This window comes from Equus asinus, chromosome 20, assembly GCF_041296235.1.
Source record: "Equus asinus isolate D_3611 breed Donkey chromosome 20, EquAss-T2T_v2, whole genome shotgun sequence".
In the NCBI taxonomy this organism is placed as follows: Eukaryota; Metazoa; Chordata; class Mammalia; order Perissodactyla; family Equidae; genus Equus; species Equus asinus.
In genome coordinates, this window is record NC_091809.1 from 88644121 (window position 1) to 88662763 (window position 18643).

The 18643-nt window shown below is 39.7% G+C and overlaps 1 protein-coding gene and 2 pseudogenes across 1 annotated transcript in view; all 3 read left to right on the top strand.

Moving 5' to 3' along the window:
• The window catches only part of LOC106830229 (tripartite motif-containing protein 5-like), a 48747-nt gene extending 34222 nt beyond the window's left edge, over window positions 1–14525 (top strand). Inside the window, exons 7-8 of the transcript XR_011495839.1 lie at window positions 8045–8144; window positions 8798–14525. The gene's annotated coding sequence lies outside the window, so the exon portion shown is untranslated. The remainder of the gene's footprint in view (window positions 1–8044; window positions 8145–8797) is intronic.
• On the top strand, window positions 7028–16861 carry LOC106830231 (E3 ubiquitin-protein ligase TRIM22-like; annotated as a pseudogene).
• LOC106830179 (ankyrin repeat domain-containing protein 40 pseudogene) lies at window positions 15887–17936 on the top strand (annotated as a pseudogene).
• Window positions 17937–18643: the final 707 nt, after the last annotated feature.

Below are 18643 nucleotides of genomic sequence, written 5' to 3' on the forward strand. Positions count from 1 at the left end.
CTGGAGGATCATGGGAAAATCTTGGGTGCCAGGAAATAGAGGTTGATATGCTCAATTCATGTAGCCATTAATGAAGAAGGAACAGGTCATAGTAATAACTAAAAACAAGTAGAGGTACTTCATGACCAGGGTGCTCTTGCAGGTGACATGATGTAGAGGGCGAACACTGTGGACAGTTAATAGCCTGGACTTTGAATCAGGTAGAATTTCATTATCATAGTGATGTTACTAAATTAAGTTAAATTTAATTGGATTCAGTTTATGATTAGAAATAAATGTACTAAGATTTACTTGATTGGGGTATTGTGGGAACTAATAATAAAATGTTTGTAATAGCTTCTTCAATTCCTAACACCTAAGCGTGAATCCAGATTGGTGTTGATTCATTGTCTCTGTGTTTTGAAATAATGTTAAGAATGAAGATTAATCTATTTTAAATAGTAGTACCTTTGCTTTTCTTTGAAATAGAGAAACTTGATCAAAGAATCACAGCTGATTTCTTAGTTTCGTATTTTTCTATAATAAATATTTCTCTTTTTAAATCTTAAATTATCTTTATTTCAACTTACATATAGTTATCTGAGTACACAATTCTAAATTCTTTCTCTTGACATTCTTTACAATTTTGCTATTTAATACTCTGCTATCTAACTGTTTTTTTTTTTTTTTAATTGTGGTAAAGACACTTAACCTGAGAGCTAACATTTTAACAAATTTATAAGGAGTTGCTGTTCGACAGATATAAAGTTTCTCTTTTGCAAGACGAAGAAGCTCCAGAGATCTCCTGTACCACATTCTGCCTACGCAGTCATGCATTGCTTATGGACAGGGATACCTTCTAAGAAATGCATCATTAGGTGATTTCATCATTGTGCAAACACGATAGAGTGTACTTATGCAAACCTAGATGGTATAGTCTACTACACACCTAGGCTATGTGGTACTAATCTTATGGGACCGCCATCATATGTATGGTTCATCATTGACTGAAATGTCGTTACGTAGTGCACGACTGTAGTTGACAATACTTTATTGTCCACATAATAAATATCTCTTCATTATAAAAGAATATTTTCCTTCTTCAAAGATGCTTAGTCTTTGTTTTATTTTTTAATTTACTAATTAATTCCTTAATTAATTAATTATTTTGCTGAGGAAGATTTGTCCTAAGCTAACATCTGTGCCCAATCTTCTTCTATTTTGTATGTGGGTCTGCACAGCAGCATGGCCACCACCAACTGGTGAAGATGCACGCCTGAGAACCGAACCCAGGCCGCTAAAGCAGAGTGTGCTGAATTTAACCACTGGGCCATGGGGCCAGCCCTCACTTTTTATTTTAATTACTGGAAAAATCTCTTTGACCTAAATGAATAGACTAGGTATAATTGGATTTGCCATTATTTTCTATTTCCACAGTAATTCTCTGTCAGTGGAAAATCATTTCTGTCTGCCCAGATAAATCTCCATTCTTCAGGTTGCTGGTTTCATTATGACTTATGGTGATAGATGAAGGGTCAGAACTTTGATCATGGGCTCCCTCAGCAATAGTGCAGGTCAGTGTTTCCTTTCCTTGTCAGCCTCACTCTTTCCAGTGAGGTGAAAGGCAACAGTAGTCCTCAGGAATGAAGGAAAGCCTGTTCTCCTCATCCTGTGAGACAGCAGGGCAGATGTTGCAGCACTGCGTGTTCCTACAGCATTTGATGATGTCCCCCTGTCTTTCAGCATTTTCATTTCCAACTCTTTCCCAACCTACTTATGAGCTGAGAGAAATAGAAATAACGGGCTACTTGGTCAAACAGTGTCTGCTCTGGTCCTCGTTTCACAAGAAATTCTTCAGTTCTCCATTCCAGGTTAGATACATACAGCCTCTCTCCATACACACACACACACACACACACACACACACACACACACACACACACGCCTCAAACTCTCATCCATGGATACTGTGGGAAATTGATTCTTATCCATATTCCCTTTGACCTCTACTTTCCTGTCACCCTATTGCTACAATGACTGAGGCCATAACTGCTTAAGAAAAGCAATTCAAGATGTGAAACAAGCTAAAGAGAAAACTATGTGAGTTAGCAAACAGAAAGGAAAAGTTGGAGGCATCCTTTTTTTTACAGCATCTCCTGCCCCCAAATTAAGCCCTTTCCTCGCAAGAGTATGAAGCCTATAAGTATCTTCTTCTCAGAAAATGTCCTGAGAAGGGATTCTGGACTCAAAATAAAACGTTTATTTGGCGCTAATTGTGGGTTTTCCCAGAACAAGTTGTCTGAGTGGCGATTACTCCATCTTCTATTTCTGGGATCTGAGGATTGTGTTGGACCAGACAAGTGTCCACAATGAGACTTTCATGGCATTCATGGGAACCTCGGAATAAACAGGCTTCATTGTGCAGACTCATTCATGAGCAATGAGCAGGCAGTGGTATCTATAACATCACTAGTTGGTGACCAGACATTTCTAAGCCCTGAAAACCTGAGATCCTTATTGAAATAGAAACATATGCTATGCACTCAATCACGTGAGATTCCAGTAATCAGCCATTTTGCCCAAGGATCATGATGGGGATCTATTTATTGTGACTCTTAATCTCTCCATTTTTCTCTTTCCAAGTCTGTTTTTATCTCATACCTATAGCTATGCTTCCCAGTGCTGCAACTCCTCCCAGACCAGGTGACTCATCTAGTCACCCAGGGGTGGGATATGAGGTGTTGTTCATATCTCAGGGTGGAAATTATTGTAAAAGGGACCTTTAAAGATGATTTTCTAACTACTCACTGCTAAACTATAAATATAATTGATTTTCAATGTTGGTCTTGAGTCCTATGACATTGCTTAGTTCATTTACTAATTCTAGTAGCTTCCTCTAGATTTATTTTGGTTTTCTACATAAATTGTTATGTCATCTGCAAATAGAGACTTTTATTTCTTATGTTCTGATATTTATGCTTTTTACTTGTCTTTCTTGCCTAATTTTAGGGGCCAGGACATATAGTCCAATGATGAATTTTTTTTCTGCTTTATCTCCCCAAACCCCCCAGTACACAGTTGCTGCAGGTCCTTCGAAATCACTAACCTTGCTCATGCTTCTCCTTGGACCATATCTTCCACCCAGAAACAGAGCTCAGCTGAGAGATCAGGAGGAGGAGGAGCATGTAGGAAGAACTGCCAGAAGTGGTGACTGTTCTCACATTAATGAACAAAATGATTGATTGGTGTTAATGATATAAAAAGATGTCAGAAGAAGTAGTATGATAACAAGATCTTGAGACCCATGAGGGAAGAAAGTTAGAGTAATTGAGTCTCTCTGTTTATTCCTCCTTGCTATAGCAGGTACAGCTGCACCCACCTTACTTAGGCATGTAGAAGACACCAGTCAAATCTCTTTCCTGTCCTTGACTACCCCTCATGTCACCCAATCTTACTTTTTAAAAGGTGACTTTGGAGATTATCACTTCTGCTGCACATTCTTGTCCTCCTCTCGGTCATAAGTCCACGTTAGGCACATGTCTTTTGAGCTCATACAGTACACCTCTGTCATGTCAGTTATCACAGGGATTTAGAATTTACTTGTTTCTTTTTTGCTTCGGTTTTTAATTTGCTAGTATTATAAGGAGTTTATATTAAATAGTGTTAGATGACTGTCTGACAACAAAAACATAGCAGAATTTCATTTTTCCATTCCATTTAGGAAAACTGACTTTTTCCATTTGACATCAGTAACTTGTGGCTTCCTCATGCTTAGAGAAACAGTTTTACTGCAGTGACAAAAGAACAAAGTTGTGTTTATATCATTATTGTTTGGACTTTTACATAGTTATAGTCTGTTAATATCTTTTGCTTTTCTTAATTGTTACCCCTGAGACATTTTGAGTTTGTGTTCTCGTAAGCTCAGCTGTCAAAAGACCATTGCGTAAGGTGCAATCACCTGACACCTATTGCAGCCAACTGACCTGGGAGTTCTGTCAGGCAGACACCACTCATGTTCCCATATCTATTTTGCTGATTGCTCTGAAGCCCCAGGGTCTCTGCTTAGGTAGAGATGGAGTCACCCTCCATGTGAGAGGACTCTAGCTCCTCTGCACATTGCCCTTTTGTGTCCGTTGTGGCAGCAGCTGCTGTGACATTAATTCCTCGTAGCCCCACTGTGAAAATAAATTTGTGACCCCATGGAAGAAAGCATTCTCTGCTCCTCTGTCCTCTATAAACTCTTGATGCATCTCAGCACTGGTTGGGTCTTGAATAGGATGAGAAATATTTGGAGACCTCAAGCCCATGTTTGGATCACAGCCTGAGTCATAAACAGGGGTATACATTATCATAAAATATCCACCCCTGGTGTAAAACCTCCCTCTGATCTCCTTAGTCATCAGAACCTGATCTAGGCCATAGTATCTGCAGCCAGGGGCTATCTACATATGGCTTCTGGGCTATTTTCAGTACCATAGTTGGGTTGCACTGCCAGTTCACCTTCAGCCTCATTCTTTATCTGGTTCCCTTCATGTATGAAGAACATGGCACAAGTAGACACTTTTACTAGGTCTAAATTTATTTCCATGCAGTCTTACCGCTTTTCTCTCCCCTTGTGAAGAACAAAGGGAAAACTTACTTGTTGTCTCATGCTGGAGATCTTTTACCATCAAACTTTGACAACTTTTAAGACATTAATATCTACTGAGACACTCCTCTTCTTTGTTAATTGCTTAATAGGCCCATTTGCCTGGAGTTCCTGACAGAACTTCTGATCTTCGACTGTGGCCACAGTGCCATATTGAGTGCAGGTTGGAGATAAGCTTCACTGTGGTACCACTCTGTGATACTTCTTCTGACTGACCATCAGTGGCAGTTTGTAATCTAGATGGCTGTTTCCATCTATGTGACCTAATAAGACATAAACTACCAGGTCACTTAGCTTAGCTGGGGAATACAGGACAGGAGAACCAGCACGCTGGCATGGCTGCCTCAGGTGAGTTCTCAGTGACAGACCTTACAGTAGTATAGGAAATTCTTTCACTGTCATCTTAGCTTTTTAAGAAGCCAGACTGGTGGGTGTGCATGATATTACCATAGGTTAGAAAAGCCTAGTGCTACAAAGGACTGATTACCTTGTGAAAACCAATGGACACAGCTTCCAGGGGCTTAAAAAAACATACTTTGATTATAAGAGTCACATTTTCCTTGTGAAAAATGAGGTCAGTTCTTAACAACTGGTATTTAAGGTCTATATAAAGTCTTCCCAATCCGAATGCACTTTAAAAATAAGACCATTTTTATATCAAGGCAACTGAATTTCCAGTTTATTGTAACCCAGTAGATTTCCCAGAAAAAAAAATCTTACTAGAAGAAGAGTAAGCCAATATCATCTTTAGAAGAAGAGAGTCCGGGCCTGATGTTAACCCTTTTTTCCCACATCCAATCTTAGTCCCAGCCCTGTCCTTCTACGTCATCTTGTCTCTCACTCGCAACTCCTGCTCTCCCTTTCCTTCATCACCTTGTCCCTCAAGCTGTCATCGTCTCTCCCCAGAGCAACTGCGCCTGCATCCTAGCTGATCTTCTCAATGCCACTTTGAATCCATCTAAAATTTCCAGCTCAAGTCTTAAGCCAAATACATCCCCACTCTTCTCTGATGGGAAAACATTGATAATTTCTCCTTGCTCTTGAAAAACAGTCCCTAAATGTTATGTAATTTGAGAAGTGTGTTATTTTATGGTGAATGCAGGCTCATGTGATACCAAAGGCCCAGGAGTTTTCTGCATACCAGCCACATTGGCATTTTAAAACTCATACAAGATGATATGTCTCCCGTGAAAAGGTCATTTCTTCCATATGATACATTTTTTCCTTTCTCTCATCCCATATTTCCTTCATCTTCTTCAACTTTCTCTTCAACTCTTATGTTTTCAAATTGGAATTCTTGGATAACCTCCATTTGCTCCCATTATTTGATTTCCCAACAACATGTATATCTCTCTAGTAGTGTTCTTCACATCTGTTCTTTTGTACACATAAGGCTGGATATTTAATTTACTACTACTTTCCAAGTCCATGTCAAGTACTTGGAGGTTTAAATTTTCTGTTTAGGTTTATCTTTTTGTTTTTGGATATTGGTCCAGTTGCTAGCATAATTCATCTTCAATGATATTTTGTGGAATGATCTTGCCTAGAATTTTGGGACTTCTTTCTCAAGACTCACATTCATTTAATCTGTGCTTATCATTTCCAGGTGTCCGACATGTATGATCCTGTGAGTATATCCATATTATCTCATTCCCCACCATCCACAGACATACATACATTTAGGTTCCTTTCAACATCGTTGGCTTATACTAACACAGGACTCCTCAAAATCTCCCAGCTTGCCTCCATCTCTTCACTTTGATACACCCCATTGCTCTGGGTATTAATTGGGTCTGTGAAGTTTCCTCTGTTTGTCTTGGAATAACTCTGAGGGGAGGAGGAGACTGAGCTCTGAAGGAGGACCCCAGACATTAGGTTTATCTTAACTCTGTGTATTTAAGAATAATGATCTTTGTAAGTCACTTATTATCTCTCTTTGTACATCTGATAAAGGTTCCTCTTACCATGTACACACACACATCCTTGTATTACATGTATTACATGATAATAAGAGAAATCATTGCAAATGTACAGTAAGTGATGGCAAAGGTTACACTCTAAATACGTTAGTCAGAGCAGGTCTTTTTGATAAGACAACATGTATGGAGAGAGTTCACTAAAGTATAAAAGTGAGTCATAGTGATATCAGGGCAGCTGAAAGAAGAGCAAGTATAAAATCCCAGAAGAACAAGTAGTTTGGTGCTTTTAACTTTGAAGGTGTGTTTCTGTCATGGGAAAGAACAAGCAGGATAGGTGGTGGGTCACTGACGTATCCTGGTAGAAAAGAGCTCAAGTCACCCTTTTGCTGAGTAAAAGTGCAAGAAAATATCAGTCATTGCAGATAAGAGGAGCAAGAGGAGACTCAGAAGTCAGAACAGATAAGACAGAGGAACAGCTGTGATGGCTTCAGGAATCCTTGTGGACATAAAGGAGGAGGTGACCTGCCCCATCTGCCTGGTGCTTCTGACAAAACCCCTGAGCCTAGACTGTGGCCACAGCTCCTGCCAAACCTGCATCACCACAAATAACAAAGAGTCCAGGATCGGCCAAGAAGGAGAGAGCAACTGTCCTGTGTGCCAAACCCCATATGAGCCCAGCAACCTGCGGCCTCATTGGCACGTGGCCAACATAGTAGAGAGGCTCAGGGAGGTCAAGTTGAGCTCAGAAGAGGAACAGAAGAAGAGAGATCTCTGTGTGCACCATGAAGAGAAACTCTTTCTCTTCTGTAAGGAGGATGGGAAGGTCATTTGCTGGCTTTGTGAGTGCTCTCAGGAGCATCACAGTCACCACACCTTCCTCAGAGAGAATGTTGCCAAGGAATATCATGTAAGAGACCAGGATGGAGAAAAGACAGGGAAGAAAATGATGCTTGAGGGGAAATCTCCACTTTACTTTGGATTTTAATTACTTTGTCACCATAGCTCTCAGGCCTGTGATCTCTTTTCTTCCTATGCTCAGCTTGCAAGGCCCAAAAGCCATTTCTGTGCATTCCTTCCAGTCACAAAAGGATAAGCCTACAGTACAGACTCTTAGCCAGAAGTATATATTTTTTTATCTTGTGCTAATAGGCAGAGATTAGGTACCCAAGAAAAGCTCTCATTATCCCTCTGAATAGTAGGGTTAACTGGGGAGCTGGGCAGATTGAGATGTAGATTCTTCCCCTCTCTTGGTATCCGTTTCTTCTTTCAGGACAAAGAGAATCCGTCTTCTCTTGGTGAGGAGATGCTGACTTCTATCAGCCGAGTCTTAAAGAACACATTCACCACCTCAGGTTTTCTTCTAAGTCAAAGATTCTAATTGCTGTTCTCACAGTTTCTCTAAATTCTAGTCTTTCCAGAGATGAGCTGATTTCATCATCCTTTATCCACATGCTGAGAAAGCCTGGTACTTGATTCTGATTTGATTCCTCTTTCACAGGAGGAACTCCAGGCAGTTCTGGTGGAGCTGAGGGAGGAGCAGCAGGAAGCTGAGAAGTTGGAAGCTGGTGTCAGAGAAGTCAGGACTGCCTGCCTGGAAGGTAGGAGGAGGCACATCCTGAGGGAGTTAGACTGAAATGTGTGCCAGACTTTGGGTGTTAGTCACAAGGAGCTCCTTTCCTTATTTTTTCCTGACAGTTGATGTGTCAAAAAGTTGTTTGATTAGTCCTCCTCTTTTTATCCCTTCCCTAATAGGAGTGGGGCTGAAAAGGGAACACATCACAAATGACACAGACATTTGGAGGGAGGTATTCATTTAGACATACTCTCTGGTGAGGACGGCTAATGAATTCTGTGTCCTTTTCCTGTCATTTTTTGAGCCTTTGACCCTTCTCGGGGGAGACATTTGGCAGTGGCTCAGGATTTTATCCTCAGTGTTCAACTTTTGGCAGAGGGTGGGTGTGGGGTCAAGAATAATGCAGGAAAGCTCGACTGTCCTGCACAGCTGTGTGAAAGCTGAGCCACACCCAGGTATCCACTGTAGCTCAGGGTTGGTCTCAATAATGCAGATTTGAGGCCACTATTTTTTTAATATGACGTAGATAAGATACACGGAAAAATGGCTTCCCTAAGACTTGTTCCCCTGTTTCCATCTCACTTCACTGTGAGAACTTCCCAAACAGAATGTTCTTTTTCTAGCTCCCAGGCTATGCCTGAGAGCCTGAGTACCTCTCTCTCTTTCTCATTCCTGAAGAATCAAATACAAAATGAGAGAGAAAGAGTCCAGGCAGAGTTCAATCAAAGGAGAGGTATCCTGGAGTGTGAGGAGCAGAGGGAGCTGCTAAAGCTGGCGAATGAAGAGGGAGGTATTCTACCTATCCTGGCTGAGGCTGAGAATGAGGCGGTGGAGCAGAGCTGATTGGTGAGCACTCTCATCTCAGATGTGGAGCACTGGTTGCAGGGGTCAACACTGGAGATGCTGCAGGTAAGACTTGGGAAGAAGCCCTGCATATGCGATTTAAGAAAAATGAAGGCGAGTTTCCTTCTCCTCCGTATTGCTTTGCTCTTTCTGGTGGTGACACTAAGATTCCTCTGGCCCTGCAGTACCCCTTCCTGCATCTATTTCAGAGGTTATAGGAATAATTGAATGCATGAATAACAAGGGGAAAATCTCATTTTTATTAACTGATCAAGTGCATTGTGAAAATTTGACCTGGGAGAGAAGATCCATTGTGCCCAGTAATATTCTCTAGACCCCTATCATCTGTGGTCTATGTTAAGCATTTATCTGGCACATCTTCATGATCCAGCTTAGTCACAGACAAAGGAGTGTACTTCAGATTCCAAAAGTTTGGGGGTTTTTTCCCCTCATAGAATGGGTTGAGACTTTACCTCTCTTTCTTTACATTTTTCAATATTTGTGAAGGACTGGTATTATTTTCTCTTTAAATATTCAAGTGTTCACCAGGGAAGCCATCTCACTCTGGATTGTTCTTTTTGGAAAGCTTTAAAATAATATATTTTGACTTGTCCAGGAGTATTTAAATTTTTTACAGTTCCTCAGTCATTTTTTGGTGGTGTATGTCTGTAGAAATTTGTCCATTCTGTCTAAGCTGTCTGATCTGTAGACATAAAGTTAATTATAATAATCCCATATAAAGTGTTTAATTTCCACAGCACTCACAGTAATGTCCCCTCTTTTATTCCTAATTTTGGTGATTTGCTTTTCTCTCTTTTGTTTTGTTGAGTTTAGTTATCTTTGGTCAAATTTTGTTGATTTTTTTCAAGAACAAACTTTACTGTTTCATTGATTTTATCTATTTTTTAATCCATTCTGTATCAGTTATTTCTGCTCTCACCTTTGTTTTCTTTATGTATGAGTGTGTGCGTACTCAAGTGCACACGTGTGTGTGTGTGTGTGTGTGTTGGGTTTAGTATTCTGTTCCTTCACCAGTTTTACTAAAGTGGAAGCTTAGATCACTGATTTGAGACCGTCTCTTCTGATATGGTATTTAATGATATAAATCCATTGCTTTGGCTCTATTGCATGCATTTGATTACTTAGTTTTTATTTTTGCTCAGTTCAACTTATTTTCAAATTTTCTTCATGATTTTTTGATAAACACTTAAGATATTTGAAAGTGTGTTGTTTAATTGAAAAATATTTAGTAATTTCTTTTTCTTCTGCTGTGGATTTCAAATTTAATTCCTCTGTAATCAGAGAACACGTATTTTATTTTTTCAGCCTTTTAAATATGTTGCACTTGTTTTATAGCTTAAGATATTTCACGTCTAGAAAATTTTTCTGCATGAATTTGAAAAGAATGTATATTCTGCATTCACTGGCAAAATGGTCTGAAACGGTCCATAGACGTCAGTTATGTTAAGTCGTTGATAGTATTGTCCATGTTTTCTGTATCCTTGACAATTTTCATGAAAGCTGTTCATTTTGTTATTGACAGTGAGTTATTGAAATCTCCAACTACTATTGTTGAACTGTATATTTTTCCTTTTAATCTTGCTTGGTGTATTTTGAAGCTCTGTTATTATGTGCACATACATTTATAATTGTTACACCTTCCTGACATACCTTTTATCATTATGAAATTTCCCTCATACTCTTATTGTATTTATTGTCTTAAAATCTATTTTGTCTGATATTAATATAGACATGAACTATCTTATGATTATTGCTTGTTTGGTATTATTTATCTATCATTTTACTTTTGCCCTATTTGTGTCTTTAAGTCCAAAATATGTCTCTTGTAGACAGCAACAATTGAATCTTGCTTTCTATCCAGTCCAACAATCTCTGTCTTTTAGTTAGGATATTAAGACAATGACTTTTAATGCAATTATTGACATAGCTGTATTTAATTTTGCCATTTTGCTATTTGCTTTCTCTATGTCTCCTTTAGTTTTTAGTCTCCTCTTTCTCCTTAAGAAGCTTCTTTTGTGTTTCTAATATATTATTTAATATTTCCTCATTTTCTAACTTTATTTTTTTTTAGTTTCTTTCCTAGCAGTTGCTCTAGTGACGATATGAAAGGTATCCTATCATGATGTACTTCATGATAATTAATTAACTTAATTCTAGTAAAATATAGAAATTTGCCTTCAACACTGCTTCATTTCCTTCCAGCAACAACACAGTGATGCTTTCAATATGGGAACCTGAGCCAATGCAGGCCAATGTCATGCAGGCCTCAGAATTTTTTGTGGTAACTGGGAAGAGAATTCTCTCTTCTCCCGGAGTTTATATAGGGAGATTCACGTCCCCTTGGTGAACTCAGAATAAATTCAATATAGAGGGAATAAATGGAATTTGGAAAAGGACATAGATGAGATCTTGATGACAAGGTTTTAGCTTCAAATTAGTCTTTGACTAAAGCTATAACTGCTCCCCAAATCCTCCTTTTCCACTTAATCTAGTTTTATGTGGTTTTTGTCATGTACCAAAAAAGCCCTAATACACAGAGCAAAACCATTTTTTTTAGAGTGTGGAGACCCAGCCATTGAACTAGTTTTTGGTAACATGGAAGAGGTAAGTCTGAGGTAAAAGAAACCAAATGTATTGGTACATATCTCTTCAAAGAAATATAACTATATCTGTGTTGATAAAGATGATCACATGACTAAAAGCTGTTAAGAATGTGGACTAAACTGGCTTGGTAGAAACTGAAGAGGAGGGTAAATTTTGCAGTTATTAGGAGAGTGATAAAGTGGATATTGTTAACATTATGGACAATGGAGTATAAGAGAGGAGAAAATTTGATTGGCGAATAGTGAGTTACCTATTAGACATTCTAAGTTACTCTTTCCTGCGACTTCTTTACTACTAAATATATGAGCTTGTATTTAAGAGAAAAGATTGGGTGAAAATAAAGTGTTGGAAATCAGCTGTACAAGTATATGTTGAATTGAAGGGAGTAGATGAGGTCACTAATAGATAGTGTATAAAATGAGAAGTGAGACTTGAGAAATGCCTACATAAATACATTTGTTTGCTTGTTACCTCAGCAAAAGCCTTGTAAACTTCTTGAGGAATATTATGGTTATTTACTCATTTTTGATTGTACAAAGGCTGGCATAATGCTTGATAAATAATAGTATATCACTTTACACTTCTGTTGAATAAATGAAAGAATCATGAATTATTGAAATCGTCTCACAGAGAGCCTTATTTGTTTTGGGAAAAAAATTATTAACCTCTGGTTTTCCTCATAAATATGTTTCTCCTCCAGATATTGAAAGGCTTATGATGTACTTCCAATAGGGTCAAAGCCGTTTCTATCTTTTAGGAAATGTGACAATATCTCATGAGTCTTTCAGAATGACTGGTCTGGACCTTTTCTTTACTTTTTGGCTCTCATACTGGGGCCATCGCTATTCCTACCATATCAGGGGACACTGGGATTGTGATGGAGCTTTGTAAGTGAAGAAATGAAGAAGTCACTCCTTGACTCATGTTTTCTCTTTTCTCCCCAGGATGTGAATGGCATCATGGAAAGGTATGTGAGGGAGACCAGAGATGGTCCTTCTGTGCTGTGAAGAGAGGTTTAAAGCCATTAGAGTTATCTGGTGGTCAATAAATATAAAACATCACTCAGCCAAGAAAATTATGATGTAGATTTATTTTAAATTTGTTTACAAATCATGGCTTGAGCGTTCTACAACTATTGAGAGTGGACTAGATTTTATGGTAGGGAATTTGTTGGGGGAGGTGACAGAGTTTGGGGCCATGGCCATATAATGGATAAGGTATTGTATTATCTGACCCCTATGATTTTATCAATTTTATTCACCCAGCTAGCCTGTATCTCACTGAGCTTCCCATATTTCATAGGTGGTTGACTTGTAGGAAGGTTGTGTCTTCTTTATCTGACAAGTACCCAGGATTGGACAGAACTCCTTTATATAAAAATTTCTGACCCGGAAATGGAGGAGACTAGGTCCTTCTATATGGTTCTGTTTAGATATTCAAAAACAGAATTGAATCTCAAGGAATATTTCATCCCTCGTGCAAACAGTTTATCCATCTTTCTGATGTACTTTAGAAGCTAGAATGAAAAGATGGTGACTTTTTGTCTAAATTTGCACATTTACCTGGGAGCATCAAACTCTTTCCAAACGCATGCAATTCAGACCAGTGTTAGTTTGGTGTTCATAATGTCTTCTTTTCCAAATTATTGTAATTATTTCCAGAGAAAATGAAATCTCAGATGGTATTCTGAGGGCCTCCCTACTGGGGAGCAGACTTTCAAGATCTTGGGCCCTCCAGACAGTTTTCTCACACTTGGTATGTATTAAACACTCAGTCTCTGCAACCTCATTTTCTGATCATCTCCCTGGGAACCCATATCCATTCAGTGACTTTTCCACACATTAATTTTTTTTTAATTGCCAAAGTTTTGTTTTTTAAAATCTATTATTTCATGTCATTTCATATGATTTCCAGAAGTTAGAGAGACAGAGGTTAACATTTTCATATTGAAAGGAAGAAACTATGTTTCTAAGAGATCACGACCTTCCCAAGGTCATAGAGAGGGTAAACGGGAAAGTGGACATGAGTACATTTCTTCTGGCTTCAAGGTAAGCAGTCTCCTCTTTCCTTTCACAAGGTCTCTAGGGAATAAGGTTCAAGTGAATAAATAGAGTGAAAAGACAGGAAGTCAGTGGTTTTAGAAGGACCAAAATTCAGAGGTGTTGGTGTCAATGTTTTTCGTACCTAGGAGTGAGACCTTGACTCTGGAGAAGCCAAAAACGTCCCCAAGGAACAAAGGAGAGTGTTTCAAGCTTCCAATCTGATAGGGAAACTGCAAGCATTTAAAGTTGAGGAGGACCAAGGGAGGAGTGTGGGTGTGGGATTCTTGTAGTATCAGGGCAAAATGGGAAAGTGCATGTTGTTTCTAGATTAAAGTTGAAAAAAAAAGGAGATAGGCCTGACAAGGAGAAAGGGATCCTGTGCTGAAGATGTTCAGATTGAAATGGGAATGGCCTGGTGTCTGCTTTGTCCCCTCATTAACCAGTTCACAGCTTCACAGGGCTCCCCTCCCCTCTCCCCACTCTAGATAGACGATAGGTATCAGTGTTTACTCCTTTCTTTCTGACAACATCATTGCAGGTTTTGTTATTTCAGAGCTGAGAGAGGTCCAATGCTACAGAAGTAAGAAGTTACAGGGTACACAATTCTCCATGTTCTGGTCCCTTTTCAGAAGTGGTGGTTATGGCTAGGTCTCATGGACTTAGCTTCATGTGTTCTTCCCCAAAGATGCGTAATGCAACCATTCTTAAGTGTCCTACTCATCTCTGACCTATCAACACAAGTTCCCCCAGTCAACCCCCAGTATTGCTCCTCACAATGTTGCAAGACACACCCATTATATAACCCTCACTTGACCCTTTAATTTTCCTACAGTGGATGTGATGCTGAATCCAGTCAATGCTATTACTGGTATTGGTGTGTCTTTGGATTAGAGACAAGGGATAGTTGTGCAAACTTTTACAGTTAGGTATATATATCCATATGATCTTTTAACTTTCGATGTCTTGGGCTGCCAATGTTTCTCCTCAGGAAAGTATTCCTGGGAAGTATATGTGTCTGGGAAGATTGCCTGGATCCGGAGGGTATGCAGTAATGAAAGGAACTTCAAGAGAAATAAGACCTCTGGGTTTATTTTTGGCCAAATGTAAACCACTCAAATGTATACTCTAGACACAGACTTCAATATGGCTAATAAGTTATAGGGCTTCAGAATGAATCTGAGTACAATGCCTTTGAAGACTGTTCCACCTCTGATTCCCAGACTCTTTCCATGGCTGTTCCTCCCCATCATGTAGAGGTTTTCCTAGACTCTGAAGAAGGCATTGTCTCATTTTTCAATGTCACAAACCATGGGTCTCTCATCTATTAGTTCTCTAAATGTCACTTTTCTCAGAATGTTTATCCATATTCCAATCCTTGGAACTGTCCAGGCCCCATCACCCTGTGCCCCTCGAGCTCCTGAACATTCTTAATCTCTCACCCTCCTCTGCTCTTGTCCTGGGGCTCATCTCCTGCACCTGAGCTGATTTGCACCATTCCAACCACCTCTTCCTTTTTTCCCCTTTTTTTATTTAGAAGGTCTTTGTATTGGTCTACTAGGGCTGCCACAACAAAGTACCACTGACTGAGTGACTTAAACAACAGCAATTTGTATTCTCACAGTTCTGGAGTCTAAAAGTCCAAAGAGAAGGTGTCAGCTGAGTTGGTTCTTTATGACAGCTGTGATGAAAGGATCTGGTCAAAATTTTCTCTCTTTGGCCTGTAGATGGCTCTTGTCTCCCTATGTCTCTTCACATCTTCTTCTCACTATGCATGGCTTTCTGCCTAAATTTTCCCTTTTGATGAGGACCCAGTCACATTACAGTAGGGCTCACCTTAATCATTTTAACATAATTATCTCTGTAAATACCCTATCTCCAAATAAGGTCACACTCTGAAGTATTAGTGATTAGAACTGCAACATATGATTATGGGGGAACATAATTCAAGCCATGACAGTCTATACACTTCTCTAACACAGTGAAAGCTTGAATTTTTTCTTCCTAATATCTTGTTTTTGTTAGGAGAGAATGCTTATTTTTTTGTATTGCAAGGGAAACACATCTAATCCCTCTGACAGAAAGAACAGTATTGCTGTAACTCCTCTCACATCTCCTTTCTTCCTCATTCCCTCTGCTGCTGAACAGAATTAACAAAGCAAAACTTGTCAACCCTATCTGTGTTATCTAGGAGCATGCATAAGAATCTGTCCCTACATAGTGAATCCTTCAGAGTGTGTTGCTTTACCAATGGCACCCCATGTCTATCACAGCGCTAAAGTGAGAAGTGCAGAAATTAAATATTTACCAAAAGTAGATTCTTGGTGCTCAGAATTTCTGAGGTCAAATCTTGTCTCTTCACTTATAAGCTGTGTAAACTTGAAGAAGTTACTTACCATCTCTTGGGCTCATTTTCTTAAAATAAAAATTGATTTTAAAGATCGTATCCAGGGGCTGGCCCCGTGGCCGAGTGGGTAAGTTCGTGTGCTCTGCTTCGATGGCCCAGTGTTTCACTGGTCTGGATCCTGGGCGTGGACACGGCACCGCTCATCAGGCCATGGTGAGGTGGCATCCCACATGCCACAACTAGAAGGACCTACAACTAAAAGAATATATATATATATACAACTATGTACTGGGAGGATTTGGGGGAGAAAAAGAAGAAAACAATGAAAGAAAGATTAGCAACGGTTGTTAGCTCAGGTGCCAATCTTTAAAAAACAAAACAAAATAAAATAAAAATTGTATCCAATTCCTAGGATCACTTTGAGAGTCTATGTTTTATTAAATGTAAAGCACTTTGCTAAGAGTCTTATGTGTAAGAATAAATATTTATTATTTTTACTGAAAAAAGATAAGCTATGCCAATGTCCCTAGGAACAGTTTTCTTTTGGTTTGGTTTTGCTTCAACAAAATGAGAATTGGTTCTACTGAAGTCTCATTTTTCAGCTCTGAAATGCCCCTGCAGACAGTTTGAGTTTTCATGATGTGTCCTGTGGAGAGGGTCGGGTCTCTGCCCACCTGTCCTTATGAGAGACAGCCTTTTCGTGTTCAGTCCTTTTCCCTGTAGTGAAACACTTGGGTATACCACAGTATTTAGTACCTTAGGCACTTTTCATCTCTTTTTTAAAAAAATCACTTTCAAACTTAGGATGAAGAACAGAACTACCTAGGAGAACAAAGACACAAACTGTTGCTAGAGAAGTATGCCTTGTAACTTAGAGCAGGCTACAATACTGTACAAAATTTGAATGAAGATTTGAAGGACTGGAGGACGCTTGACCTGTGGGCCAGGAACAGCAGGGGACTAGTGCACAGCATCAGCCTGCAGGACATTCAAGAAGTACAGAAACTGGTAGAGAGTGGGGTCAATGTGAACTCCCCAAATGAGGTCACCAACTGGACCTGTGTACACCGGATATGTAAACACAGTCATGACCAGGTGGTCTCTAACTTGTTAAAATGAGCATCTGACAGAGAAATTCTTACCACAAAAGGAGAAATGCCAGTCCAATTAACATCAAGGAGAGAAATTAGGAAGATTATGGGAGTAGAAAATGATTATGATGAAGAAAACTACCCCCAGCTTAAGAAGGAGACAGACCTACCTTTTGTTCCTAATTGTTTGGCCAAGACAGACTTCCATTTTATCTACAATCCCACAGTAGAGGATTCAACCCAACTGCAGAATGGGGGCTCATCTTCACCTCCTGCATCACTTCTTGTGGATGGCTCACCTCCGTTGCTCCTTCATAGGGACCCTCCCCTGCTGGGAACCTTTTCGTGGGACCACACCTCTTGACACTGGTTCAGAACTATGAGGTGTCTGCCCCCTCTGCCATACTCAGAACACCAGAAAGCACAAAACCGGAGACTGTTCGTTAGTCACCAGGGAGTCACAGTCGCTCACTGTTCTCTTCTGTCCTGTCCAACCTGCCAGTGTTGCTGGAGCTGCAAAATGGGATGTTTACACGACTGCTGCCAGCATTCCCTCCATTTTTACTCACTGGAGCATTTCCATTTAATATGCAAGAGCTAGTACTTAAGATGAGGGTTCAGAACCCATCTCTTTGAGAAAATGATTTTGTTAAAATTGAACTGGCCCTTCAGGAGCTTACCTACCACAAATTGCTCAGAATGACTTACTGTGCCCTGAGTGTTAATCCAGATAAGTGGAGATCAGAAAGGTATCCAGTGCTCTGGTAAGAAAAGACAAAGATGTTGCTCAACTTCAAGATTTCCAAGAGTTGGAACTGATTCTAATGATAAGTGAAAATAATTTTTCTTCAGAAATGCTGCATCCACACTGACTGAAAGGTCTTGCTACAACAAGAGAGCTTCAAAACTGACTTCCTCATGCAGCAAGGACTTTTATCACTGAATATTGTGACAATGTGTGTCACCTCTGGGCCAAAGACAAGGTACTGATCTAAATGCCTGGTATACCCAGGACGGTCCCTGCTGCCACTGCATAGCATACATTCTTCCACCAAGTTAGGAGGCCCCTGACCCCAAACAGTGGTGCCCACACTTCCAAGCCTCTAGGCGCACAATAAACCTATTGCTTGAAGCTGTGAACAGCTGAGAAGTGGTCTGGAGAGGTAGAAGCCAGTGGTCCTGTATCCAATGTGTTTTATGTGCAGAATGTAAAAGAGTTGTCCAAGTAAAGCTGAAAGAATGCGGAGCCTGTTTCTAGACACTCTTGTTGACAGTGCAATTGAAGAGCCAGGATACACTTTTCTTGGTTTTGCATGCTCCCAACTCTCCTAAAATGTGAACCAACTAGGGGAAAGAACTGGGGAAAGCACAGGTACAGAACAAAGGAATTTTAGCCTGAGTTGTGGCTGTCAGGTTTCACAGAACATAGGTACAAATGTTTCTTAGGTTAAAATATTTAAAAACAGTTACCTAATAGTATGTATGGTATAAATCAAAAGAGGTTCCCTTCCTCCTGCTTTTTCCTTTGTAAACACTCATGACTACTTCTCTGTCTCTAGTCTGCCATTGCCTAGACAGT